Raw genomic sequence first — 27,921 nt, forward strand, 5'->3', positions numbered from 1 at the left:
GTGGTCAGATGACGGGGTGTTTTCAATGGCATCTTTCTGAGAATTCTGGTGGCCAATCCAGACTCAGTACAAATCATATTTTCCACGCTATCATGCTAATGTTTGGGAGCTGAGTGCTCAGCACTGTGTCCTCTGTGACTGGGACATCATGGTAGCAGAGTTTTATGTATAATCACTTTTCCAGTCTTAACCCTGAGCACTCAGAGCTCATTGACCCCCTTTGCCACCTAGAGATGAGTCTGTCCTTCTACACACCTACTTCTGTCTACTTCATAGCCTGCCACTGGATTTCTTTCTTCTTTTTTTTTTTTTTTTTTGCTGAAGAATTTACTCATGGATGATCTTCACAGTACACATCATAATAGACCACATGTATGCATTGAAATGAAGAGGAAAATGGGATTGTACAAGTCACTTACCTTATAGAAACTCCTGTTATAATGAAAGAAATAGAGCAAACCTCCATGACTTAAGATTGCCAATTTAAATGAAACCGTCCTTTCTGATAGGGTGAATTGTAAGATTAGAGGGGTAAGAAGGTTTACTGAATTATAAATGCCCCAAATAATAGCACCTGAATTACTGCTACAGTCTTCTCAGAAGTGAGAAATATGGTCAAGGTCAGCTGTGTCTCTCATTCTAGGTCTCCAGGATGCAGGAGTTTGTTTGTTCACTGTAGATACGAACATGGTATGGAGAATGTAGCCCATGATCACAGTCTGAAAAAGCAAGAGTCTTGACTTTGTGGATGTCCTTGGGAGTGTAGTATGCAGTCCCATGGCTTAGTAAGCTTTGTGGGCATGGTTCCTGGAACATCCCTGGTGTTCCTCTGTAAAGTGGTGTGGCCTGTGAACAGGGAGCTGTGTTGGGGAAGAGGGGACAGTCCTCCCCACTGTGGGGATCTTTGTTTAACCAGCACATTTGAAGAGTCAGCACTCGGCCTGTGTCCATCTCTTAGATCACTGCATGGTGGGCTGGTGTATGTTGTACTGTGCTGTTCGTTCCTTTTTTCTATTAGGCTATTTCCACCTCTGCACAACACACCCTGTATCACTAACATGCCCCACTTTCATACATCTGATGTCTAAAGGTTCATTTCCACATCTTTTTGAGCAGGAATTAACCTACAACTCCATGATTATAATCTTTCTTCATATCTAGTTAACTTTCTTCCATGATAATGTCTATTCTGTGGCTTTTGGGCTTGTCGCTTGAAATGGTTTGGCTGTGTCTCCACCCAAATCTCACCTTGAATTGTAATAATCCCCATGTGTCAAGGGCAGGGCCAGGTGGACAAAACTGAATCATGGGGGCAGTTTCCCCCATACTATTCTCATGGGAGTAAACAAGTCTCACAAGATTTGATGGTTTTATAAATGGGAGTTCCCCTGCACAAGTTCTCTTGTCTGCCACTATGCAGGATGTGACTTTGCTCCTCATTTCCCTTCTGCCATGATTGTGAGGCCTCCCCAGCCATGTGCAACTGTGAGCCAGTTAAACCTCTTTCTTTTATAAATTACCCAGTCTTAGATATGTCTTTATTAGCATCATGAGAACAGAGCAATATACCACAGGACAATATAGATCCATGATGTGAGTGTCAAGAGAATGTCTGGTCCCATAAAATCGTGATGGAGTGTGCATGACGAAGAAAACTGAATTATCACAGTGTTTTCTCAAAGGCTTAAGGCATCCTTTTCCTTTAAAACTTGGGGAATAAAAGGAATCCCTGTACTAAGAAAACACTCTTAATTCAGAACTATTTATGTTCACCATCACTGGTGTTTCTCAATCTTCTCTTCTAATATCTGGAAGTCATATCTTCTAAAATGTCTTTATAGTGAGATCCTACAAAGACATTGACAGAAAGTGCCTGAAAACAGGGCTTTCTAACATATGTGAGAAAGGTGTCTTTCCTTGAAAAAGTGGTTATGAACACAAGAATTGATAACTGGGTAATGGGAAGTGTGATGGGAAAGAAGAAAGTGGATGAGTGTCCCCGGAGCTTGATGGTGTCTTTCTGAAGCAGGTGCCCTGTGTAGGAATAGGGGATGATAAGGCAAGCTACTTTGCCATAGTCTCCCTATATCTCCATTTGTCCTCTGATCTGTGGTTTTATTGTGGTTTAAATCTGTCTTTGTTATTTTTGTTTTATTTTTTGGTACCTGAATATTACATTTTAAGAAATATTTTTATTTTATGATAGTTTTAGTTTTATAGAAAGTAGTAAAGATAATAGAGATTCATATATCCTACAGCTTCCTGAAATGTTAACACCTTATATCACCATAGCATATTTATGAAAACTCAGAAATTGACAGTGGTACAAAACTATTAACTGGAAAAGATTTTCTTCATATTTTACCACCTTTTCCACTAGTGTCATTTTTCTGTTCTAGGGTCTAATCCAAGATACCACATTACATTTACTGTCAGGCATATAACTGACCGATTGTTGCATAATATATAACTACATAGTTTAGACTTTCCAACCCAGCCCTACACAGTACTTACAGTTTCTCTGGGTCAGATGCCTGGCAGAGATTTCAAGGGAAGGCTCATCTGGGGAAGGATCCCCTTCCAAGCTCCTGGGATTCTTGGGAGGATTCAATTTCTGTCCAGGTCAAGATGACTTCACTGGTGAGTTATTCAAAGCCTTTTGGGAATTAATAACAATCAATAAAAACAGACGAGTAAAGAACCTTTCCTAATGCAATGTATGAAGCCAGTGTTCCCTGACACCACAGCTAGACAAAGACATTTCAAGAAAAGAAAATTACAGACCAATGTGAAACAGGTAAAAAGTATCAAGGAAGTATTATCAAAATTAACTAGTAACATATAAAAAGGAGTATACACTAGGAGCAAAACTATTTATCCCTGCAATGTAAGTCTGGTTAAACATACAAAAACAACTGGTGTTATAAAATATACTAATAGAATTTTTTAAAAAGACTCATGGTCACCTCTAAAGACACAGAATAGGCATTTGACAAATTCCAAACCCATTCATGATAAAAGCTCCGAGAAAATTAGGCATAGAAGAAAACTTTCTAAACCTACAAAGAGCATCCATGGAAAACTCACATAACATGAAGAAAGACATATAAGCCAACAGAATAGAGTTGAGCACCCCAAAATCAATCTTTATATACAGGGCAAACTTATTTTCAAGGTTGAAAAATTAATTCAAGATGAAAAAATAGTTTTTCAACAAATGTTGCCGGGAGAAAGGGATATCCACATGCAAGTTAAACTGTTTCCTGCACCATATATGTATTTGACTCAAAATAGAATATGTGGCTAAATGTAAGAGCTAAAACTAAAAATCCCACAGAAGAGAACATACAAATAGATTTTCATGGCCTTACATGAAACAATGGATTCTAACATGTGACACAAAAGTACAAGTGACAGAAAAAAAAATAGATACATTGAACTTCATGTGGATCAATACCTTTTAAGATGCAAAGTACACCATCAAGACAACTGAAATAACGGAAGAAGATATTCTCAAGTCATATAACTGTTAGGAGACTATTATCCAGAATATATGAAACATTCAGGCATGCACCACCACCCCTGGCTAATTTTTGTATTTTTAGTAGAGATGGGGTTTCGCCATGTTACTTAGGCTGGGCTCAAACTCCTGGCCTCAAGTGATCCACCCACCTGAGCTTCCCAAATTGCTGGGATTACAGGCATGAGCCACTGTGCCAAGCCTCATTCTTCATTATTATTTTCTAAATTTGTATTTCTAAATAATATATTGTTCAGATATTTTTTATTTTCTACTTTAGATAAATACGTGTATAAATGAATGTTTAATCTTACTCAAATTATGAAAAAATATAACAAATCCATATTGTGATACATCCTATGGAACACCTGACAAGTTCTTTTCACTAAGATCAAGGGCAAAAAAATAAGTGAGGACCCAGAAACTGATACAGATTAGACAGGGCCTGATGTGGCAGGTAGGTTCTAAGATGCTTTCCAATGATCCACACCTCTAGATATGCAGAACCCTATTCTAATATCCTCACTGTGAGGTTTAGACATGCCATACCACATGTATAAACAAACACAAAAGGGGCAAAGTGTATGGAACAATGGTTTGTAAGAGAGATTATATCAAACAGTGAAGGACAGCGATACCTGAGACATACAATACTGTGACATGAGCTCTACCATTGCATCAAGATACCACCTTGGGAGATGTTCCAGGCTGTGGTGTGGCATGGACTTTGGAAGACACTGTGAGTTGAGAAGATGCAACTGAGAGTCGAGTACAGACTGGCTGGATCGCATCTAGCATTTCTTCACATCCAGTGGTAAGAATGGGAGACAGCATCCATGTCAGCATCCATGCAGGCTGGACTGCTATTGTCATCATTACTCACTGAAATATGGTTCACAGAAGTACAGGAGCAACGCAGAAACAAAGGCAAAGACACAAAGAAAAGTTACTTGAATGAAGATTTAATATTGCACAAAGACAGACGCCTTTACATGTTGTACAAAAACCAAGGCTTAAAAAATAACCATTCGAGATAAAGTAAATGATGTGTATAAGTCGAATGAACCAACCAAGTGGACACATACCTACTCTTACTATACAATTTTCATACACGTGGCTGATAAACTCACTATATTATAAAATAATGAAAGTGGAGCTTTCTATTTATAAGAGCAGAACAAAATTATCAGAAAGATAAAGATTAAAAATATTTTTACCTCCATTTGTTTTCCTATAAAACCTTAAGTTTGCTTTATATTTGGAAAATAATTTGTCACTTTCTTCACTACATCAATTGCACTGCCATTCTAGTTTGCATGGAGTATAGGGTTGCTATTTATATGCAGTAAAATTAAGTTAAATGGTGCCAGGCTGCAATATCATAGATGAGGGGTTGTTATTATTGTTGTTATTTTAACCAAGATCTGTCATTGAAACTCTCCATGTACAGTATTGAAGCCAAGAGACCCTGACTGCAGCCCTAACTGGAAAATCAAATGCCCATCTACTGATTTGGAGCACTTGTAAAATATCAGTGTTCACGCTCTCTTGGTTGCTCACATCTCATAAATCTTGGACACATGTCCCCTATGTCCCCAGAATAATTTTAGAGCATTATATTGATTATTACCTTTCTTGTACAGTAGACATGTGTTATTGAGTTTCAGCGACTGATTCTGTATGAATGCTTCACTCACAAGAGGATGTGTTGTCAACATAGTCGTGTTGGAATTAAGACACTCCTCACTGCAAGCTCTCAATAAATTCTGGTCTGTTTGTTGGAGTCCTGATAAATAATATCTGAAAATGGGGCTTTTTGAGACATGCAAGTAATAGGCATCTGTCTTTCAAAAACTGGTTACGTAGTTAGCACCAGATGCTAAAACTGGTGACTGAAAAATGCAGAATATGATGAAGAAGATGAAAGAGGATGAGTCTCTGGATCTTGGGGGGATCTTCCTGAAGCAAGTGTACCTGTGTTCCAGTTGGTAAATCGATATGGAAAGATGCTTTGCTATTCTCTCTCTACGTGCCCTTTCATTTCCTGAGCCGAAGGTATTCTGTTTGTGCTTTGGAGTTATTTTCATAACACATTTAATGCTTTCTTCAAAAACATTTTTTCTTTGAAATAATTTTAAATACACAGAAATATGCACAGATAGTAGAGAAAGCTTAGATATCTTTGAATTACACGCAATGTAATGGATTATGTATCCATGAGCCCTAAAAAATAGTTGGCACAAAACTATTTATTGAAGTATAGGCTTTTTCCATATTTTACTCGGCTTTTAAGTAATGTCATTTTTCTGTCCAGGATACCACATTGCATTGACTGTCAGGTGTATTATTTATTGCTGAATAATAAATTCTCACATACTAAGTGGCTCTTACAGTTTCTCTGTATCATGAATCCAGATGTCGATGATGGCCAATGAGAAGGTCTCAAGTGAAGGTTCAGCTGGGGAAGGATCTTCTTCCAAGTTCGTGTGATTGTTGTTAGGAGTCAAGGCCCTGGGCTGGTTGAGATGACTTCACTGGTGAACTATTCCAAACCTGAAAATAATTAATAACAATCTATCACAAACTCTTCATAAACACTTAAACAACAGTAAAAGTGGAGAAGAGATCACTTTCTGATGTATACTATTAGTTAGTTTACACTGATATTACAACGAAAGCAAGACCTTTCAAGAAAGAAAAATTAAGACCAATATGTTTTACAAATAAAGGGTAAATGTCTTCAATAAAATGCTAGCAATACAAATCAGCAAATGTAAAAAGAATTATACACCATCAAAAAGGGTATTTGTCTCAGGAATGCAAATTTGGTTTAACATACAAAATAATTAGTATCATGCCTTATAACAATAAAATAAAAAACAAAAGCCATATGATCATCTCAAAAGATGCAGGAAAGGCACCTGACAAATCCAAAATCCATTTTTGATAACAGTATACAACAAAATTAAGCCTATAAGAAAAGTTTCTTTATTTTAAAGGGCATCCATGAAAAAATTAGTATCATCATAATTTAATTTAAAGGCTCAATAATAGTATAAACTTGGACATACAGATCAAAGGAATATAGTAGAATTGAATGTCCAAAAATTAATCTTTACCTTTATGGTCAAATGATTTTACAAGGTTGCCAAGCCAATTCAATATGGAAAAATATATTTGTAACAAATGTTGCTAGGACAATTGAATATCCACAAGGAAGTTGAACTTCTCACTCACACCATATACATAATTGGCTCAAAATAATCATATACCCAAATGTAAGATCTAAATAGACCAAACCCTTAGAAGATAATATAGAAATACATAATTTGGGTCTTAGGTTAAACAATAACTCCTATAATTTCTAAGACAGGATACTTAAAGCCCAAGAAAAGGAAATAAAAAACATGAATATATTTAACTTTATAAGAATTAAAATCTTCTGAGATTCAAAGTACATGATTAAAGGTAAAAAGATAATGCAAAGAATAGAAGAAAATCTTCACAATCACATAGCAGAAAAGAATCTATTAGCCACAATATATAAAATATTTTACAACTCAAAATAAAAAGGCAAATATCACAATCAAATTGGTGAACTATCTGAATAGACATGTATCCAAAGATACTATAGTCATGTCTAGTAAGCACATGATATGAGGCCTAAGCCTTTTGTCATTAGGAAAATGCAAGTCTAAACAACCATGAGATACACTTCACAAATCTAAAGGGTATATTGCAAAAAAAAAGTAAATTTAAAAAGGCAAAATACTTTGTGTGATTTCAGTTATGTGACACTCTGCAATGTGAAAAAGTAGAGAGATAATAAAATGTTTGGTATTTACTAGGAGCTTGGAAAAGAGGCAGGTCAAACTAGTGAGGTACAGCAGATTTGCTCTAGGCAGTGAAATTATTCTGGTATCATATACTGTAATGATAAATACATGATTATATTTTCCAAATCCTAAATAACTTTATAATACAAAAGGTGAACTTAAAATATACAAATTAAAAACTTTCTACAGTAGGTAGCAGATAGCATGGGGCTATACACATAATGGAATTAAATAACACATCAGTGAAATAACCTCACTGAATGGAGTGGGGGAAAAGCAGCTGACCCAAGGAACGTAGCAAGTAAGTGGATATTCTGAGTCTAAAGGGTAAAGATTTATCCCTAAAAACTTTAGTTGGTAAAGTTCTTTCTCATGGCCATATACATTTCTAATTCTGAAACCACGTATACAAGTCTTTTGGATTATGTGATTAAATAACAGAACCATCTTTATCACTGTTAGCGTGGTAGGCTACATACAAGTAAGCGGGAATAGGTGCGCTGATTCACGTAGTACTGGATTAGATCATGGGGTGCCGGAGGATTATTAGGAATTCATGTTTAACTTAAAGATACAGATACATGAGAAAATATTTGTGTGTGTGTGTGTGTGTGTTTCTGTGTGTGTGTGTGTGAATCAGTGTACATAGATGTATTTGCTCTGTCAGCACACAAGATCACGAATCAACAGATGCCCCAGGAGCAATGAATATGCCAAGAGCCCAGATCTCCATTTCTAATTCAATTCTCCAATAAGAAGAACTAGGCCTCTGTGGAAAAAATGGTTAATACCAGGCTTGTGAGGAAATCCACACAATTAGCTTAAGCACCTAGTAGTGCCAGAAAAAATAAAGCGCCAAACAACAGAGCAAACAACTAACCAACCACATAACAACAGCAAAGCTTCATTATGGTAGTGTTTCAAAATGACAAATGATCCAACTGAAAGACCTTCCAATAGCCAACACTGCAACAATTTAAACAAATAAATGAAGTAGTAGAAGGAAAGAGTAAAAGAAATATCCATGTTTGCATACTGATAAAAATGATTGCATAAATATAACGATTATTGGAGGAGAATAGACACTTTCAGGATGAAAATTCCAAATAACTTTTGGTAAACATTCTGCTCATAAAGTGGAGCATTTTTTGTTTTGTTTTTTGTTTTTCAAAATGGAACATTCGAGACTTTGTTAGTGTGCCTCACCTGCTTAGAAAGAGCAAAACAGTATCTAGAGATTCACACTGTGAATTTGTATCCAACAATCACAGGAACTCAACAGAAAAAGTGAAAGAATCTTTGGATACTTTGAAAGGAGCAGCAGGCAGCAACTTGCACCATGTGTCAGATGGGAAATTGAGCCTTCAGAGTGCAAAAGGAGGAGACTCTCTGTGATACATTCCCACTGGGGAACCAGGCAGTCCAGGTCACAGGGAAGCGCCTTAACCCTGCCCAGCGCTGGAGCTGACTTAGAGAGGAGGGGACCATGAAAGAAGGAGTGGCACCTGGGTGTGCTGCGTGTGCACTCCCAGATCCCAGCAGGGACAGAAGGAAGATATTCCTGACCCTGATTCATAGAAGATCTTGCAGAAATCAGCGAAGTAACCCAGGCAGCAGTCACGCACTGGAAGAAGCTCCCAACTGAGGGAGAAGCTGACCAACTAAGATTTGTATTTGATCTAATATTGAGCAGAGGATCAACCCCTTAAGGCCCAAACCAAGGGGCATGCAGGAAGCTTTCTTGTGCCAGGGTCATGGGAGCTGGGTATAGCTGCTTCACATGTCAAATCAAGGGGTGTGGCCTCAGAGCTACTGTTTCAGTTTCAGTCTCCAGTGGGAAGTCTTGCAGTCTGGGGCAGGTTTGTGTTCTCAGCCTAGACTGCCTGAGACTTAGCTGACTGTCGTGGGTGTTTGCCAGCAGAAGTCTGCATGTGTAAGACCTTCTGTGTCAAGGTCGTGGGAATTGACCTGCCACTTGCTACCCCTCTCTCCATGTGCAGACTCTCATGTGGCAGAGGGTGTTCTCCTTCCTGGAACATTATCCCAGTGGTCAGGGAACTGTCCACTGACCCCCATTGAGGCTTCTGCTTACACCCACACTTGGAGAGGCAGAGTATGGACTTTCCTGACCCAGCCCACACTCGGCTTTGCCCCTCTACCTGTCCTAGTAGCAGAACAGGAACAGAGACTTTTCAGAGCTCCGTGTCACTTCCCATCAGCTGACTGCTTCCCCTGGGTAACAAAGGTTAAGCATAAATCCCACCACCATGACTGCAGCTGGCTCTCTCCTGCAAGTGCCACCTTCTGGCCCATGGTCAACCAACACAGTCCATTACAACATCTGCTGGCACACTAACATGATACTGGTATAAATGTAGACATACAGACCAGAGGAACAGAACAGAGACCCCAGAAATGAAGCCAAATACTTACGATTAACTGATTTTCAACAGAACAGACAAAAACATACACAGGAATGAACACCCCATTCAATAAAAGGTGCTGGGAAATAAGATAGCCACATGCAGAAGAATGAAACTGGATCCTTATCTGTCACCATAAATAAAAATTAACTCAAGATGGATTAAAGACTTAAATGTAAGACATGAAACCGTAAAGACATTGGCCTAGGCAAACGTAAGACCCCGAAAGCAACTACAACATCAACAAAAACAAATTAATGGGACTTAGCGAAACTGAAAAGCTTCTGCACAGCAAAAGAAATAATCGACAGAATAAAGAAGCAACCTACAAAATGGGAGAAAATACTTGGAAACTGTCCATCCAACAAAGGACTAATTCAGAATCTACAAGAAACACAAACAAATCAGCAAGAAAAAAATAAATAACCCCATTAAAAAGTGGGGAGATGACATGAACAGGCAAAAGAAGACATACAAATGGCCCGAAAACATATGAAAAAAAAATGCTCAACATCACTGATCATCAGGGAATGCAAATTAACATCACAATGCGATACCAATCTTACCCTAGTCAGAAGGACCATTATGAAAAAGTCAATAAATGATAGACATTGGTGTGGATGAGGTGAAAAGGGAATGCTTAGACACCCTTGGTGGGAATGTAAATTAGTACAACCTGTATGGTAAACAGTATGGAGATTTCTCAATGAACTTTTAAAAGCAGAGCTACCATTCAATCTAGCAATCCCACCACTGGGCACGGACCCAAATGAAAAGAAGTCATTCTATCAGGCGCCACTTCCAGTCTTCCTGGACCCCGCAATTCGGGGGTTTCAGGCTCGGGACAAGTGCAGGGTTCTCCATAAATGCAGCCTCGGTGGTGGACCCGACCCCTTGCAGTCCCACATGGAGGGAGCAGAGGGGCGCGTTCTGCAGCCTGCTGCACAAGATAAAAGGCAAATTCCACCTAGTGAGCAAGAGGCCCATGTGGCAGCTCTGCTGGGGCTGGGGGAGTACAGGCGAGAGCGGCTGGCGGCCTGGCGCATAAGTGTCTGCAGAGCACATGCTCAGAAAACTGGGGCAGACAGGCAAAGGTGTTGGTCACAGAGACTTTGGTTCAGGGGCTCAACACACTGGCCAGGGATGTGGCCCATCACCTGGTCTCTGGAAGCACTTTGTGCTCCTCACTCGGCTTCCTGTTACAAATCATGACAACATATTTCAGAGGACTTTGGGGAAATTTGCCCGCTTGGCACCGTCAGGTTGGTTCTCGGTGGCATTCCGTCGGGGAAGGGAGGAAGTCCCCAAGGATGGTGTGAAGGAGGGGTGCCCGACCTCGGGCTTGGCACATGGGTGAGCTCCACTTCCCGGCCCCAAAGCCCTTATTGCATCTGCTGCAGACTCCGTCAGACTGGGCATGGTGATCCAAGAGTTCACCCAAGTGAGAAATCCGGGTTAAGTTAGGTGTTGCTGCCCAGCGGGAGACCCGAGTCTGCCTTCTTCCTGGGCCTGAGTGAAGTGACATGGCCATTGCCAGGGCTGGGGTCCAGCAAAGCCTGTTTCTGGTGTCACTGTGCTCTGCGCCAAGTAGAGAGAAATGTTTTTAAGGAGTTGACAACAACTCCTGAGAAAGCATTTCAGTGGTTACTGGAGGACTTGCACTCTGGAAATGCAGAGAACCCAGGACTGCTGCCAGGATTAACTAGGTGACTACACACGAGAGGGCAGACAGAGCCTGGCTCATTTCAGTACTCTGCATGGGTTAGTTGCCACCATCAGCTGTGATGGGAACATGTGGTGATTGCTTCAGGAGATGACAGTGGCCCTGAGGAGTCTGAGAATGGGAGGTCCCAGATCAAGGCGCCAGCAGGTTTGGTGTCTGGTGACAGCCCACTTCCTGGCTCATAGTCAGCGGGTTTCTCTTGTGCTGGCATCTCTCTCACTCCTAGGCTAGGCTCCTTCTGCAAACAATTGTTAGCTGCCAACCCCTAAGGGCCAGACAATACATTTGCAAATTACAACCTGGCACACCCAAGGTAGCAGGAGGAGAAAGAGCAACTTTTTGTCTTGGAAGCCAAGCTTCGTTGTTGGCTGGCACCCAATGTGCATTTCAGGTTTTTATGGTTCCTTGTCTGAGGTTATTGTAGCTGATTCCCAGGGTATCCTAATCTAAGAAGCAGTGAGTGAGCAGTGACTTAGAAGCACTGAGTGAGCCTGAACTTTGCTAACTGGAAGGACTGGCTGTTCCCTTCCCTTGCCTTCCAGTCTCTCTCCCTGACTGCCCTGTACAAGATAGCCCCACCTAAAATAACTGAAGGCACTTCAGTTCTGTGTTGCTTTTCCTTGCAAAACATGGGTAAGATCTTAAAAAGATCCTGGAAGTGTGTCTCTGTGGCATGCATCGAGGTATGTATCCTTCCTTGAGGTGTGTTAGTTTCATCTTTCAGTACTCAGAGTTGTCTGCATAGTGCCAAGGAGGGAGGAGGTGCCAACCCCCTGTGCTCAGCCAGGATGCCCTGGCCTGGCCACGCCTTCTGAGGCTTCCACAGACCTAAGAGGGACTAACAGCTGGAGTCAAAATGTTCCTGTCACTGACGCCCTGCTTCCGGAAAGGAGATCCAGAAGGAAAAAGAAAATATGTTGGGACCTTTTATTTTTTTTTCTTAGCCACATCCTTTGGGGGTTGGGGTGGGACAAAATAAACGTAAGTTCAAGAAGACAGTCTATGCTGAAAATGACACACAGTGTAACCACCTAATGGGTTCACCTTGCCTGCTGCCTAAAAGAGTTGATTTATCAAGACAGGAAAATTGCAATATAAAAAGAGTAATTCACGGAGAGCCAGCTGTGCAGGACACTGGAGGAGTTTTATTATTACTCAAATCAGTCTCCCAGGACATTCAGGTATCAGTGTTTTTAAGGATAATTTGGTGGGTGGGGGAAGGCCAGTGAGTTGGGAGTTCTGATTGGTCAGATCAGAGATGGAATCACAGGGAGTCCAAGCTGCCCTCTTATGCTGACTCAGTTCCTAGGTGGAGGTCACAAGATCAGATCAGGCAGTTTATCCACCAGGGTTGTGCCAGCTGATCCATCAAGTGCAGGGTCTGCAAAATATGTCAAGCACTGATCTTTGGAGCAGTTTAGGGAGGATCAGAATCTTGTAGCCTCCAGCTGCATGACTCCTAAGCCATAATTTCTAATCATGTGGCTAATTTGTTAGTCCTACAAAGGCAGTCTAGTCTCCAGGTAAGAAAGAGGTTTGTGTTGAGAAAGCGCTGTTATTGTCTTTGTTTTAAACTATAAACTGTAGAGTAAGTTCCTCCAAAAGTTAGTTTAGCTTATGCCCAGGAAGGAACAAGGGCTGCTTAAAAGTTCAGAAGCAAGACAGAGTCATTTAGGCAGCCAGGTGCAGAGGCTCACACCTGTAATTCCAGTACTTTGGGAGGCAGAGGCAGGTGGATCACTGGAGGCCAGGAGTTCTAGACCAGCCTGGCTAACAAGGCAAAACCCTATCTCTACTAAAAATACAAAAATTAGCCAGGTGTGTCACGCCTGCAATCCCAGCTCCTCCAGCAACTGAGGCACAAGAATTCCTTGAACCCAGGAGGCAGAGGTTGCAGTGAGATGAGATTGGTCCACTGCACTCCAGCCTGTAGGACAAAGTGAGACTCTCTCTCTCTCTCACACACACACACTCACTCACACACACACACACACACACAGTCATTCTATCAAAAAGGCACTTACACTTCTAGGTTTATCACAGCACAATTCACAATTGCAAAAATATGAAATCAATCTAAGTGCCCATCAACAAATTAGTGGATAAAGAAAATGTGGTGTGTGTGTGTGTGTGTGTTTGTGTATGTATATTACAGAATACTACTCAGCCATAGAAAATAACAAAATTATGTTTTTCAAAGCAATTTGGCCATTATCATAATTGAAGTAACTCAGGAGCAGAAAACCAAATACCGCATGTTCTCACTTATAAGTCTGTGGTAAGCAATGGATATGCAGGAGCACGCAGAGGGGGATCATGGACATTAAAGATTCCGAAAGGAGGAGGGTTGGAGGCTAGTGAGGGATAAAAAATTACCTATGAGGTAAAATGTACACTATTCGGGTGACAGGTACACTAAAAGCCCCAGACTTCACCACCATACAATTCATGCATGTAACCAAAAACTACATGTAATCCCAAAGCTATTGAAATTTTAATAAATTTATTTCAAAGAAAAAGCAGTGGTGTATGATTCTCCAAGTATTGAGTGTGTGTTGTATATAGTGACTTTTTTTATACACACAACATGAAAAGGGAGAAAAAGAATAATTTTACAGAAGAGATTTTTAGAACGAAAAGATTTTTATCCAGGTGATCAAATTAACATCAACAGTGATAGAGCCTGTTGACAGCTTGTGCCCTGGATATTATGTGATAGGAATGGTACTTTTCATCTGTATTCTTCCTCCCTTAAGCCCAGAAGTCCAGTCTCATCATGAGAGAAACATCAGAGTAATCCTAAATTAGAAACGTCAACGGCATCAAAAACAAGGAAACTCCGAGAAACTATCACATTCAATGGAGCCTGTAAAGCCATTATATCTAAATGTGATGGCGTATCCTGGAAGAGATCCTAAAACATAATCTTAACATTAAGCAAAACCCAAAAAATCAGAATAAAGTATGTATAGTACTCAGTGACAATACATGATATTGGTTGGTTAATTTTGACAAAGGTTTCACACTGTGAGATTAATAATAAAGGACACTGCATGGAGTATATGGAAACTCTCTACTACATTTGCAACTATTCTGTAAATGTAAAACCACAGAACCGTTTTTTGTTGTTGTTTTTGTTTTTTGGGTTTTTTTTTGAGACACTCTCCCTCTGTCGCCCAGGCTGGAGTGCAGTGGCGTGATCTCGGCTTACTGCAACCTCCGCCTCCTGGAGTCAAGCAATTCTCCTGTCTGGGCCTCCCTAGTAGCTGGGATTACAATCATCCACCACCATGCCAGGCTAATTTTTTGTATTTTTACTAAAGACAGAGTTTTGCCATGTTGGTCTAGGACTCCTGACCTCAGGTGGTCTGCCCGCCTCAGTCTCCTAAAGTACTGGGATTACAGGCATGAGCCACTGTGCGTGGCCTTGGAAAACCATTCTTTAAAACTTGTTATTTTTGTTGTTGTTGTTGTTGTTGTTAATGTCACTCCCAAGCTTAAAAAAAAATCATTAGCAATATTGTTGATACATCCTTTGTGCACCTCCTTAATTTCTCAGTTTTCCTTAAGCACTGAACTTAACTATATTGTGAATTGTCATTCCATACTTTAAAAATAGTTTTTCCTCTTTGAGTATTTCTGAATACTATATTCTTTAGGTCATTTTGTCTTCAGATTTAAGTGAAGGTGTTTAATTCATTAATATTCCTAGTTTAATCATGAGAAAACATCAGCTAAAACCATATCGTGGGACATCCTATTAAATACCTGACTGGTACTTTTCAAAAGGGTCAAGGTCATGAAAAAGAAGTGAAGGCCAGGAAACTGTTTCATAAACGAGAATACCTGATGACCTGATGTGTCAGGTAGACTCTAAGTTGGTGCCCATTTATCCCCACCTTCTCACATACACAACCTTCTACTGTAATCCCATCCAAGTGAGTCTAAGCAGGAATTGAGACTTGCTTTGAAACAATAGAATAGTGCAAAGGTATAGAAGTGTCACTTGGATTCTTATATATGATTATGATTTGGTCTTCCTAGAAATGTCTCTCTTGATGGATTTTATGAAGTGTGAGAAGCCCCCTTGGCAAGGCACTTTATTTAGCCAATGGCCAACAGCCAGGAAGATAAGAGGCTTTTTGTGCAATAGACTGTTCTACAGTTGGAAATACTATATTTAAAACTAACCATACTGCCCAAAGAAGTTTACAGATTAAATGTCGTTCCTACCAAACTACTAATGACATTCTTCACAGAACTAGAAAAAAATTGTGTTAAAATTCATATGGAACCAAAAAAGAGCCCCAATAGACAAGGCAATCATAAACAAAAAGAACAAAGCTGGAGGCATCATGTTACCTGACTTTAAACTACACTACAGGGATAAAGTAACCAAACAGCATGGTGCTGCTACAACACCAGGCACATAGACCACTTGAACAGAATAGAGAGCCTAGAAATAAGGCCACCACCTATGACCATCTGATCTTTGGCAAAGCTGACAAAAGCAAGCAATGGGGAAAAGACTCTCTATTCAATAAATGGTGCTGGGAGGACTGGCTAGCCATATGCAGAAGACTGAAACTGGACCCCTTCCTTACACCATATACAAAAATTAACTCAAGATGGATTAAAGACTTAAATGTAAAACCCTAAATTATAAAAACCCTGGAAGACAACGTAGGCAATTCCATCCTGGATATAGGAATAGGCAAAGATTTCATAATAAAAACTCTGAAAGCAATCGCAACAAAAGCAAAAATTGGCAAATGCGATCCAATTAAACTTAAGAGCTTTGTACAGCAAAAGAAACTATCATCAGAGTGAACAGACAAACTATAGAATGGCAGAAAATATTTGCAACTATGCATCTGATGAAAGTATAATATCCAGCATCTATAAAAAACTTAAACAAATTTACAAGAGAAAAACAAACAACCCCATTAATAAGTAGGCAAAGCGCTGGGCGCGGTTGCTCATGCCTGTAATCCCAGCACTTTGGGAGGCCGAGGCGGGCGGATGATGAGGTCAGGAGATCGAGCCCATCCTGGATAACATGGTGAAACCCGTCTCTACTGAAAACACAAAAAATCAGCCAGGTGTGATGGCACGCTCATGTACTCCCAGCTACTTGGGAGGGCGAGACAGGAGAATCGCTTGAACCCGGGAGGCGGAGGTTGCAGTGAGCTGAGATCGCGCCACTGCACTCCAGCTTGGCCAACAGAGTGACACATGGTCTTAAAAAAAAAAAGTAGGCAAAGGATAAGAACAGAAAATTTTCAAAACAGGATATACACGTGGCCAACTAGCATATGAACTAAAGCTCAATATCACTGATCATTAGAGAAATGCAAATCAAAACCACAATGAGATACCATCTCACACCAGTCAGAATGGCTATTATTAAAAAGTCAAAATAACAGATGCTGGTGAGGTTGCAGATAAAAAGGATCACTTACACACTGTTGGTAGGAGTGTAAGTTCATTCAACCATTGTGGAAAGCCATGTGTCAATTCCTCAAAGAGCTAAAATCAGAACTACCATTCAACTCTGCAATCCCATTACAGGGTATACACCCAGAGGAACAGAAATCATTCTCCCAAAAAGACACATCCACATGAATGTTCATTGGAGCACTACTTACAAGAAAAAAGACATGGAATCAACTTAAATGCCCATCAATGACAGGATGGATAAAGAAAATGTGGTACATATATATCATGGAATACTATGTAGCTGGAAAAAAAGAATGAAATCATGTCTTCTACAGGAACATGAATGGAGCTAGAAGGTATTATCCTTAGCAAACTAACACAGGAGCAGAATACCAAATTACCACATATTCTCACTTTTAAGTGGGAGCTAAATGATGAGAACTCATGAACACAAAGAATGGAACAAAGGACACTGGGGCCTACTTGTAAGTGAAGGGTAGAAGGAGGGAGAAGAGCAGCAAAAGTAAATATTGGGTAGTAGGCTTAGTACCTGGGTGATAAAATGATCTGTACAATAAACCTCCATTACACAAGATTACCTATATAACAAAACTATACATGTATCCACAAACCTAAATTTAAATATATAACGTTAAAAAACATCAAAATCATATAAAAACTATAAAAAATAAAAAATACTAAACTGAGCTACTTTTCTAATAAAGTTATATTGCTTCACAGTTACTGTATCTTATAATAACAAATAATCCTAATTCCTTTCTCCTGTCCTTTGCATTATTGCTGATATCCACTTCACATATATATATGTGTATATATATATACATATACACACACACAAACACACATGCACATCTGCATATATCTGTACACATATATACTTATACATAAGATATATGCATAGGCATATATTATTTAATAATTTTTCTATTATTTTCAAGAAATTGTTTTCTCTTATAATAAACTAAGAATATAAAAATGTTAAACCAACAAAAAGTTAAAATTATATATAACTCATATTTTTAGAAATGAGAGAGATGGAAAAATATAAAATGCTCAATGAGAACCACAAAAGGCAGAAAATGAATGGAAGATGAAAATAGGCAGAAGGAACAAGGACAACAAATCAAAAACATTGACAAATATGATAAATATTAATCCAACTGTATCGCTTACCACTTTGAATGTCAGTGGTCTAACTGCACCAAGTAAAAGACAAAGATTTATAAAGTGAATCAAAAAACAAGATACAACTGTTATTTATAAGCTCAACCCAAATATAAAGACAAATAAAAGTACATGAATGGAACAAAATGTACGATGCTAACTCTAATCAAAGTAAACAAGAGGAGCTATATGAATTACAGGCAGAGCAGACTTCAAAGCAAGAAAAGTTATCAGGAATAAAGAAGGGCATTACACAGAGATGAAGAGCCATTCTTCCAATAAGATGTCATAATTCTTAAAGCCTATCAGCCTGATAACAGAGCATAAACTATGAGGCAGAAATCAAGAGAACCACAAGGAAAAAGATGAATTCAGTATTATAGTTGGAAACATTAACACGCTATAACAGATACGGACAGATCTAGCAGGCAGTAATTCAGCAGGGAAAAACTGAACTCAATAGCACCAACAAGCAACTAGGCATAACTGACACCTACAGTCTCCTTCCCTCAACTACTGCAGATGACACATTCTTCTTAAGCTCACATGGAATATTCAGCAAAATGTGCCACATTCTGGGACAAAAAATACCCCAACAATTTTTAAAAAGTAAATCATACAATGTCAGCTCTAAGACCACAGTGGAATTAAAATAGAAATCAAAGGATGACTGGAATGATAACTGTAATATCCCAAAATGCATTGAGATTAAACAACACACTTCCGTATAATATATAGAAGATATCTCCAGAGAAATTTTTTAAATTAACTAAATGAAAATAAAAACACAATTTATCAAAATTTGTAGGATGAAAGGAAAGCAGAACATAAAGGCAAATAAATACCATTGAACACATACATAGGAAACGATGAAAAGACCAAAAATCTGTCATCTGTGTTTCCACCTTTGGAAACTAGAAAAAGAAGAATATATTAAATCTAAAGTCAGTAAAAGAAAAGCGATAACGTTGTTAACAGACTAAAACAAAGGAAAAGTTAAAGCAACTGGATTTTTCAAACAAATATTATCTTAATAGTTCACAGAGCACAGAGGGATCCAAAATTAACAGGGCAAACAAAGCACCCCCAACACCCCCCTTGCTTACGGGCATGCAGCCATGACCCCCTCAGAAATGGGGACCCCGCACTTCAGAAATGATCAGTTTAGTCTGTTATTAAGTAAACATTCTTGTATATATTTTCATATTAATTTACCAACTCTATTTACAATCTACTTAGTTATTTAGAAATATTAGACTTACTAGTGACATGCTGTAATTGTTTTATAAACTACGGTTCAAGAAATCTATTGACAAGGAAGATATAAATTGTAGAGAGACACTTGAAATTTTTCCTGAAGTGTTAGTTTTCTAAAGACTAAGGAGAATCTATATTAAAAAAATTGTGTCCTAAAGTTAGAAATATAAGCAATGATCCCTGCAAGCCATATTACAAATTCAATTCTTTAATCTATAACATTCTTGATCTCTGTTTTTCTTCATTCTCATTCACCCTTTTAATCACACAAATGGTGATAATACACAGTCACTGTAGAAGTAGATGCATTGTGATCTTCATAAAATGCTTTGTTCTGCCCCCTTGCTACTCTGGCAAACTCTACTTTTGGACACTTGGATATTGAAATTAGTTTTCCTGTATCCTTGGGAAAATACTAAGTGAAGAAGAAACTCATACAATTCATAATTTGGGACTTTGACTGAAATTTCACCTATAGTTTTAGACTCCAGGAAGGTTGAATTACATGAACATGAAGTAATGATGTTAAATATATGAGCCATTCATCCATTGAACTACAACTCCTAATCAGGCTACAGTGTGGAGACAGCATGTTGGAATGTTTGTCTCATATTGTGGTCTAAGACTTGGGTTTGTTCGCAGTGTCATCTTTTTTTAGAATTGTGGTGGCCTTTGTGAATTTAGTGGCTTAGTATATTGTGGGAAATCATGCCTTCCATGCTGTTAAAGCACTTGTTTGGGCACTCAGTGCTCAGCACTCTGTCCTTTCCATGCCAATATGGCAGTAGAGTTTTGTGTATATTGCCTGTTTTCCTTTAAACTTGAGAACTCAGAACCACCATAAAGGCAATAGTCTTGGCTTTGTCTATGTCTGTGTGAGTGCAGCATGCAGACTCACGGCTTGGTAGGCTTTGTAGGCATGGGTCTTTGACACAACCCTGGTGCTAACACCGCCGAGTGCTGTCAACTATGAACAGGGACCTATGTGGGGGATAGCTGGATATTTCTTCCTGCTGTGAGATTCTTTGTTTAGCCAGAACATGTGCAGAGTCACCATTTAGCCTGGGTCCATCTCTTAGATCACTGCATGGTGGGGGGAGATCTGTTACACACTGCTTTTTCTTGTATCTACTGAGCTTTCTCCAGCCATACACAGCATATACTGAATCACTCACATGACTTCACCTGCCAAAAACCAGTTGTCCACAGATTCATATCGGGGTCTTAGCAAGCAAGCACTGTCATCAACCACCATATTTAGAAGCATTGTTTGTGTGCCCTACTCACCTGCTGCCAGGATGACATTTATTCTGTGGTCTTTGACCCTGGAATTGGACAATATAATTCCAAGATGTGAAGAGCAACAGAATATATGGTCCTAAATAATTCATGACGAGAGAAATAGAAATTATCACAGTGATCTGATAACCAGTTGAAGAACAAATCCCTGTACCAAGGGAAATAAAACACTCTCCTGATTGTAGAAATACAATTTGTGTTCCCTGTCACTGACATTTTGCAATATCGGCTTCTAATGTCCAGCAGTCATTTTTTCCAGAAAGGCTTTAGTGGAATTATGTGAATAAACTTCCAGACAATGTCTGAAAATGGGGCGTCCTGGGATATATGAGGAAAAGGCACCTCTCTCTGAAGAAGTGGTTACTGACATTTAAAATGTTCCTGGATAATGGGTAGCACGATGTCAAAGGCAAAAATGGATGAGAGTCCCTGGAGCTAACTGTGTTTAACTGAAGCAGGTGCACCTGCGTTCAGAATGGTGGCTAAATTAGGAAAGCTGTGCTGCTGTTCTTTCCCTACTTGCCCACCCGATCTCCTGAAAACAAGTTAATGTGCTTATGTCTTTTTGTTGGTTTTTGCTTTCCACCAAAATATTATTTTAAAATTATTTTGAAGTCATATTTGACTTACAGAAGGAGGTATAATATATATAATATATAATATATATAGTGCAGAGAGTTTCATATACCTTTCAGCTTAAAGGAATATTAACACGTTATATAACCATAGACTATTCATGAAAACTGAGAAATTGACAGTGTTATAGAACTATCAATGGAACTACAGACTTTATTCATAGTTTTCTTCAGGTTTCCAATAATGTCACTTTTCTATTCCAGTATCTAATCTAGGATACCACATTACATTCAATGCCAGGTGTATTACTTAGTTATTGTTGCATAACAAATTCCCACGCATCTTGGTGGCTGAAAAGCACATACACATTACTCACAGTTTCTCTTGGTCAGGAATCTAGATGCAGAAGATGGCCAAGGCTGAAGTCTCCCCTGAAGGCTCACCTGGGGAAGGATCCTCCCCAGGCTCACATGATTGTTGTTAGGATTTAATTCTGGTTCCATGTTAAGATGACTTCAATAGGAAATTATTTCATACCTTTAAAGAATTAATACAACTTCATTATGAATTATCTAAAAACATTAAACAACAGCAATGACAGCGGTGAAGAGATCACTCCCTATGCACACTATGAGGTATTTTATCCTCATACCACAATTAGACCAAAACATTTCAAGAAAGGAAAATTAAGACCAATATGCCTTATGAATAAAGAGGCAAAAATCCTTAAGGAAATAATAGCAAAACAAATCAGCAACATGCAAAAATATTATACATTATTGCTAAGGGTATTTCCTCAGGAATGCAAATTTTGTTCAATATACAATTCATGCACTGTATTAATGGAATAAAGCACGGAACCTACACGATCATCTCAAAGACAAAGAATAAGCACTTGACAAATCAAAAACACATTCATGATAAAGATATGCAGCAAATTAGGACTGTAAAGAAACTGTCTTCACTTTAAAGCATCCAAAAAAAATAAAAACCCTCACATGATATAAAAGTTTTCTGAAAGGCTCAATACTTTCTCCAAGATTAGAAATAAGACAAGGAATTTCATTCTGGCCACAATTCTTCCCCACATTGTGCTAGAGGATGTATGTAGCAAGGACAATTAGTAGAGAAAAATGAATATAAGACATCTGGCATAAAAGAAAATAAAACTCTGTTGGCAATTGACATGATTTGTGTACAGAACATCAAAATGACTCTAATAAAATAGAATGCAAATTAAAATATAAGTTCAATACAGTTCCAGTACACAAGGTTAGTATATAGAAATATGTACTTCTATATACTAGAAATTAACAAACTAAACAAAAATCTCAGAAACCCTTGCTATTTAAAATAGCACCAAAAAGGAAAAACACATAACAATAAATTTAACAAAATACGCATATGACATGTATATTAAAACTGTAAAATATATTAAATGTAATTAATAAAATTCTATAAAAATGGACAAATGTTGAATGATCATTGATTAAAAGGCTTGATATTATTAAGTTGACAATACTTTTTCTATGACTGTATAGATTTAATGCAATTTCCATGAAAATCCCAGGTGACCTTTTTTCACTAACTTGTCAAACAGATTTTAAATTGTATATATAATGCAATAGAGAATTGTTAAAATAATTTTGAAAAAAAAAATGGAATTTGTAAAATAGACTCATACTTCCTGATTTTAAAATTAAAGACAAAGCCATACTAATTAACATGTGTGGTGTAGACATACAGATAAATAGAATAAAATTGAATATCAAAAAGTTAACCTTTACATTTATGGTCAAATAATTTTACAAGGGCTCCAAGTAAATTCAATATGGAAAAGTATTTTTTTCATCAACGGATTCTGGGACAAGTCAACATCATCAACATCAACAGGCAAGTTAAACTCCTCCCTCACAGTATATGCATAAATAGTTCAAATAAGTCACTAATATGGTTTGGACTTGTGTCCCTGCCCAAATCTCATGCCACATAGTAATCCCCAATGTTACAGGAGGGGCCTGGTGGGAGGTGATTGGATAATGGGGGAAGATTTCCCCTTGCTGTTCTCATGACAGTATGTGAATTTTCATGAGATATCATTATTTAAGTGTGTAGGACCTCACCCTTCTTTCTCTTCTTCCTTCTCAGGCCTGCTTTCCCTTCTCCTTCTGTCATGATTGTAAGTTCCTGAGGCCTCCCCAGCCATGTTTCCTCTACAGCCTGCAGAACTATATGAGTCAATTAAACCTCTTTGCTTTATAAATTACCCAGTTTCAGATAGTTCTTTATAGCAATGGAAGAAGGCTAATACAGAAAATTGCTACTGGGAGTGGGGCATTGCTATAAAGATACTTGAAAACGTGGAAGTGACTTTGAAACCGGGTAATGAGCAGAGGTTGGAACAGTCTGGAGGGGGTCAGAAAAAGACAGGAATATGAGGAGAAGTTTGGAACTTTCCAGAGACTGGTTAAATTGTTGTGACCACAATGCTGATAGTGACATGGGCTATGAAGTCCAGGCTGAGGTGGTCTCAGATGGAGATGAGGAACTTATTGGGAACTAGAGTAAGGGTCACTCTTGTTATGTTAGCACAGAGACTGGTGGCATTGTGCCCCTGCTCTAGGGATCTGTGGAACTTTGAATTGGAGACTCATGATTTAGGGTATCTTGTGGAAGAAATTGCTAAGCAGCAAAGTGTTCAAGATGTGGCCTGGCTTCTTCTAACAGTGTATTGTCATAGTGTGAGCAAAGGGATGCTATGAAACTAAAACTTATATTTAAAAAACAGGCAGAGCATAAAAGTTTAGAAAATTTGCAGTCCAACCATTTTGTAAAAAAGAAAAACCTGACCAGGTACTGTGGCTCATGCCTATAATCCCAGCACCTTAGGAAGCTGAGGTGGGTGGATCACAAGGTCCGGAGTTCAAGACCAGCCTGGCCAATATGGTGAAACCTCGTCTCTACTAAAAATACAAAAATTAGCTGGGCGTGGTGGCACATGCCTGTAGTCCCAGCTACTCAGGAGGCTGAGGCAGAAGAATTACTTGAACCCGGGAGGTGGAGGTTGCAGTGAGCTGAGATTGCACCACTGCACTCCAGCCTGGGCAACAGAGTAAGACTTGTCTCAAAAAAAAAAAAAAAAGTAAAACAATAAAAGACGAATCCATTTTCTGGGGAGGAATTCAAGCCAGCTGTAGAAATTCGCATAAGAGGAGCCAAATTAGCCAGGCATGGTGGCTCACGCCTGTAATCCCAGCACTTTGGGAGGCTGAGATGGGTGGATCACGAGGTCAGGAGATTGAGACCATCCTGCCTAACAAGGTGAAATTCCAACTCTATTATAAAATACAAAAAATTACCCGGGCATGGTGGTGGGTGCCTGTAGTCCCAGCTGCTCGGGAGGCAGAGGCAGGAGAATGGTGTAAACCTGGGAGGATGGAGCTTGCAGTGAGCTGAGATCGCACTACTGCACTCCAGCCTGGGTGACAGAGCGAGACTTGTCCATCTAAAAAAAACACAAAACAAAACAAAAAAAAAAAGAGAAACTGAATTTTAATACCCAAGACAATAAGGAAAATGCCTCAAAGCCACTTCAGAAACCTTCCCATCAGCCCCTCCCATCATAGGCACAAAAGCCTTGGAGAAAATAATGGTTTCAAGGACCAAGCTCAAGGCCTTGGTGCCCTGTGCAACCTTGAGCCACTGCTCCCTGTGCCCCAGCTGCTCCAGCTCCAGGTATGATTAAAAGGTCCCCAGATACTTATCACTCCACTGCTCCAGGAGGTGCAAGCCATAATCCTTGGCAGTTTCCACGTGGTGTTAAGCCTGAAGGTACACAGAGGGAAAGAGCTGAGGCTTGGGAGCCTCTGCCTAGGTTTCAGAGAATGTATGGAAATGCCTTGATGCCCAGGCAGAAGTCTGCTGCAGTGATGGAGCCCTTAGGGAAAACCTGTATTAGGACAGCACAGAGAAGTATAGAGTTGGAGCGTCGAGAAACAGTCTCCACTGGGGGCCTAGTGGAACTGTGAGAAGAGGGCCACTGTCCTCCAGAACCCAGAGTGGTATATCCACCAACAGCTTGCACTATGTGCCTGGAAAAGCCACAGGCACTCAATGCCAGCCCTTGAGAGCAGCCATGATAGATGAGCTCTGCCAAGCCAGAGAGGCAGAGCTGCCCAAGGCCTTGAAAGCCCATACCTTGCATCAGTGAGGCCTGGATGTGAGATGCAGACTCAAAGGAGATCATTTTGGAGCTTTAAGATTTAATGACTGCCCTGCTGGGTTTCAAACTTGCATGGGGCCTGTTGTCCCTCCTTTCCAGCTGATTCATAACTTTTGGAATGAGTGTATTTACCCAATGCCTGTACCCCCATTGTATATTGAATGTAATGACTTTGCTTTTGATTTTACAGGCTCATGGGTAGAAGGGACTTGCCTTATCTCTGATGAAACTTTGGACTGTGGACTTTTGAGTTAATGCTGAAATGAGTTAAGAGTTGGGTGACTATTGAGAAGGAATGATTGTATTTTGCAATATGAGAAAAAAACATGATATTTAGGAGGGGCCAGGGGCAGGATGATATGGTTTAGATTTGTGTCACCTCCCAATCTCATGGCAAATAGTAATCTCCAATGTTGGAGGAGGGGCCTGGTGCGAGGCGACTAACTCATGGGGGTAGATTCCCCCTTTCTGTTCTTATGATAGTGAGTTATCACAAACTGTGGTTGCTTAAAACTGTGTGACACTTCCTTCTTCTATCTATTCCTCTTTCTCCAGCCATGTAAGATGTGCTTGCTTCCCCTTTTCCTTCCACCATGATTGTAAGTCTCCCCAGTCATGCCTCCTGTACAGTCTGTAGAATTGTGGATATAGTAAACCACTGTTCTTTATTACTTACCCAGTCTCAGGTAGTTCTTTATAGCAGTGTGGGAACAGACTAATACAATCATACACCTAAGAAGCCAAAACTAAAAACAAAAACAAATTGTTTAACAAAGGTTAAACAATGATTTCTAAGATATGACAACTAATGCACAAAAGGAAGGAGAAAATAGATATATTGAAACATCACTAATAACATACATCATAATGTAAAGTACGTAACAAAACAATTTAAAAATGGGAGAAAAGTCTTTGTATGTCAAATAGCCAATAAGAATTTATAATCCAGAATATATTACAACATCTTAAAATGCAAAAATCCAAAGGCAAATGCTCCAATCAAAAATAGAAAATTTGAACAGTCATGTCTCCAAAGAAGCTATAGTAATGTTTAATAAGCATATGGAAAGATGCTCAATGCCTCTGTCATTAGGGAAATGCAAATCCCAACCATAAGATATCCTTTACTAATCCTAAAGGCATATTAGTAAGTCCAAAAAGCAATTTGGAAAAAGCAAAATACTTTTTTTTTAACATAATATATGACACTCTAGAAAAGGCACAAGGATAGAGAAAGTAAAGAGTTTATTGGTTACCACGGTCTCAGCCAAAAGGAAAGACAAATCTGTAAAGATAGAAAATTTCCTTTTGTATATTATTATGTATGCTACTGTAATGTGGATAAAAGATACAGTTTTTCAACTCCCACAAAACTTTGTAACACAAAGAGTGAACCTGAAAGTATGTAAATTAACAAAAAAAACTTATTTAGTAGATAGGAACAGCCCAGGAAGAAATGCAGAGAAAATACTTTATACAAATCTATGAAATAATCCACTGAAGGAAGGGGAAAAAGAAGCTGACCTAAGCAACTGACATAATAAGTGCAGATTCTGTCTAAAAGCTAAAGGATTTATACATAAGCAGTTGGTATACATAAACAGGTGGTAAGGGTGTTTCTCATGGGGTTGTATGTTTCTTATTCTGAAACCACTATGCCTGCATTTTCAGGTGGTTAAATATTACAGTGGTAGGCTACATACAGATTAGTGAGATGGGTAGACAAATTCACATGGTGCTGAATAAGACTGTGTGGGACGGAGGAGGCTGTAGGAATTCATGTTTAATTTAATGCAGATACATATGGAGACTTGTAGAAATTTGTAAACATATGTCTATATTTACTCTTTGCTCTGTTAGCTAACAAGGCCTCCAATCAACACATTCCCCAGTAACAACGTGTACAACCAATGAGTGCCCAAATCTTTTTTAATTTCATTCTCCAACAAAAAAGGTAGGGATCTGTGAGAAAAAGGTCAATAATAGACTTGAACAGGGACTAAATACAATTAGCCTGGAGTATCTAGTGGTGATCAAACAACAAAATGCTCAAAAACAATGCAACCAATGAATCAGCCACATAACAATGTTAAATCTTAAATATGGTGGTATTTCAAAATGACAGGAGACTCAATTGAAAGACTTTCTGATGGCATTCAGCCTCATACTGAGGGTTTAACCAAGGTTTTCTCTGGTTTGAGCATTTTAGACTTAGACTATGGTACCCAACAAGCATCCTAGGAGCTCCAGCTTTACATGGCATGTGGTAGAAACGGTCAGCCTCCATAATCATGTGATTCAGTTCCCCTAAAAATCTCTATCTATCTATCTATCTATCTATCTATCTATCTATCTATCTATCTATCGCTAGCTCCTACGTGTCTATCCTATTGGTTCCGTTGCTCTAGATAACCCTGACTAGTATAGACTTTGGTAGTATG

At 39.0% G+C, this 27,921-nt stretch overlaps 1 long non-coding RNA gene across 1 annotated transcript; it reads right to left on the bottom strand.

Moving 5' to 3' along the window:
• On the bottom strand, nucleotides 1-27,586 carry LOC134729131 (uncharacterized). Its single transcript, XR_010110052.1, has 5 exons — nucleotides 24,618-27,586; nucleotides 21,635-21,795; nucleotides 5,912-6,073; nucleotides 4,211-4,402; nucleotides 1-2,656 (listed from the first exon to the last, which is right to left on the bottom strand). It is a non-coding gene; the product is annotated as an uncharacterized LOC134729131 (long non-coding RNA).
• Between the last annotated feature and the right edge of the window lie 335 nt (nucleotides 27,587-27,921).

This window comes from Pan paniscus, chromosome 16, assembly GCF_029289425.2.
Source record: "Pan paniscus chromosome 16, NHGRI_mPanPan1-v2.0_pri, whole genome shotgun sequence".
NCBI lineage: Eukaryota > Metazoa > Chordata > Mammalia > Primates > Hominidae > Pan > Pan paniscus.